This window comes from Acanthisitta chloris, unplaced genomic scaffold, assembly GCF_000695815.1.
Source record: "Acanthisitta chloris isolate BGI_N310 unplaced genomic scaffold, ASM69581v1 scaffold10257, whole genome shotgun sequence".
NCBI classification, from domain to species: domain Eukaryota; kingdom Metazoa; phylum Chordata; class Aves; order Passeriformes; family Acanthisittidae; genus Acanthisitta; species Acanthisitta chloris.
Window position 1 is genome coordinate 53249 of NW_008682105.1, and position 2573 is coordinate 55821.

The window sequence follows — 2573 nt, forward strand, 5'->3', positions numbered from 1 at the left end:
CTTGTGCAAGAACCTAATTAACTCGAGTCTTGTCTGAAGCACAAAGAAAGCTGTCTAAAAGGCAGGTGTGAGAGGTGAATCAGAGATGTCCCAAGGGCTGACTGCTCAGCAAGAGAGGAGATACAGAATTACATCATGCTGAGGCCTGAGAACAGGAAACTTTGTGATGTTAAGCAGGTACTTCGCTCTGAACAAGTAAACCACTATAAAACAGTTGTTCTGCTTAAGTACCACAGGGTCTTAGAGAGCTTTAGCATCTTTACAGATAACCAGATGTGGCAGTACCCATCCAGCCTTCGGAAGCTGTACAGAAACACTGCAGCTGTAGCTGATTCAGGCCTGGTTTGCTGTTTTCTGTGTGTGTGTCCTTGCTAATTCCTCAGGAGCAGGCAGCTATCACTCCTGGGTCAGGAGATATCAAGTGACCTGAAGTAACTGGGGTATGAATTAATGACACTGTGCCTCTAAGAAGAGATCCTCAACAATCCAAAGTCTTATTTCCATTTTCTTCTACAGAGCAGAGGAGCACGAGTGTCCTCTCAATCACATTTTTCCAAGGCAGACTGGCACACTGTTATCTTCCTAGGAAAAAGGTAGTTCTTTAATGCTCCTGCCTCTGTAACATTACAAAGATTAAACTTCAACAGCAGAACAACTTTCACTGCTATGGCAATCGTAACACTAGAGAACAGCCAGGGAAAACATGAAAGTGTTTCCCACGGAAGGGAAGCTGTGTGTGCAGCCCTAATGCAGGTGTCTTCTGATATAATTTCCTGAGTTCACTTCAACCCTGTCTGAACTCATCTGATAAAGTCTTCTGAGTGAAGACTGAAGCCTTCAAGCAGCACAACAGCATTAGAGAAAAGACTAGAGAATGCCTTATCTGCATTTTTACCTGTTGCAGTCAGAAGCTTTCACTATTTCTTTCCTTGCATCTACTTCTCTCCCCTAAGCACACCAAGATGGATCAACACTACAGCCTGAGCAGTGCTCTTGATCTGCCAAGCTCAGCAAGTACTGGGAGAGAAGAATTACAGGCAGAATGACAGAGGTTTACAGATTAAGCAAACTGCTCAGCATGACAAAGAGGGAGCTGGAGCTTTGCTCTCAATTTCTGACCATGTCTATAAAACAGGCAGAAGCACAACTCCCTTTCCCCAGCACCGTGGTGACTCCCTCCAAGCTCAGAAACTTTTGTTAGCCTAGGGACCTCTGATAAAGGCTGGTCACCACTGCCTGGGCAGGAAGCCAGTTTTTGGCTGATGCATGTTTTCTGGGCCAGACCAGCTGCCACCACTCTGACTACATCTGTAGGGCTTTTAGCAGGCATCATAGAATCATGGAGTGGTTGGATTGGACCTTGAAAATCATCTAGTCTCAATCCCCTCTGCTATGGGACACCTCCCACTAGACCAGGTTGCTCAAGGCTTCATCCAGCCTGGCTTTGAACGCTGTCAAGGTTGGGGCATCGCCAGGGCAACCTGTTCCAGTGTCTTACCACCCTCACAGTGCAGCCACGAGCACAACACTGCTGTCTGACGAGTTTCTGCTCCACATGCAGCTCCGAGTCCATATGCAGGCTGCAGGCACCTGGCAGTAGCCAGAGGCCAGCCCATCCCAGCCACCCTGGCAGGATAACACGCTGCCAGCGCCAGGTTAGTGACGTACCTGAGCCTGCGCACAGGTTCCAGCACAGAGGCCTCTCCTGGCCCTGCCTGCCAACCACCATCCTTAGATGTGGCTCAGGAAAAGCAGCCTGGACAGCTGAGGGTCATGGCAGGATACCAAGAGCCACCAACTAGTATGAAAAAGGACAACCTGTGCAAATGCCCCAAGCACTGAATCTATTCCAGCACCTAAACCGTATTTCAAAGCTCACTACAGCCACTCCCCAGCAGAGAAATAACATGTTTTGAGCAGGTCTCAGTTTCCCAGGACTGAGATCCCCCCGTTTCACCTGTCTCCATACTCTGGGTTTTTCCTCCTTGCTGCAGCACAAGCGTTGCAGAACACGGAAGCTCTCACGCCTCGAATCAGCAAACAAACTCGTTGAAAGGGTAAACAATGTGAGCAATTTCGCTGGAACAGGGCCCAGTGCTCCAAAACCTCCATGGTCAAAGGCTTCAGGATTAAAGAGATACACAGCAGACTAGATACTCAAATAGGAATGGGAGAAGAATCACCTGTCTTTCAAGTAGTGGCTGGTTCAATGTGCCAGCAGCATTACTAATGCTGCTGCTGAATAGTTCCCTCAGGTTATAGCCAAGTTCAGACCCCTCCCAATTGGAGAAGGGTAATATATGACACAAGATGTTAAAAAAAAAGCTTCATGGTGCAATGCATTAGCCAGATTTGCCAAAAAACATTGGCAGTGAACGACGGACAGCAAGCCGAAACCAGCTGGAGAGCTGGTGCCAAACCCTGAGAGAAAACCAAATGGCACAAACTCATCTTGCAAGCCTGTGTGAGAAGCTGAGAGCCCATCTCTGCTCCTCCTGCTCAGAGCAGGAACTCCCAGGCACCCTCCAGCCTGCCCTGGGCATCCCCCACGCCCTGCACCTCCCGGGGATTGT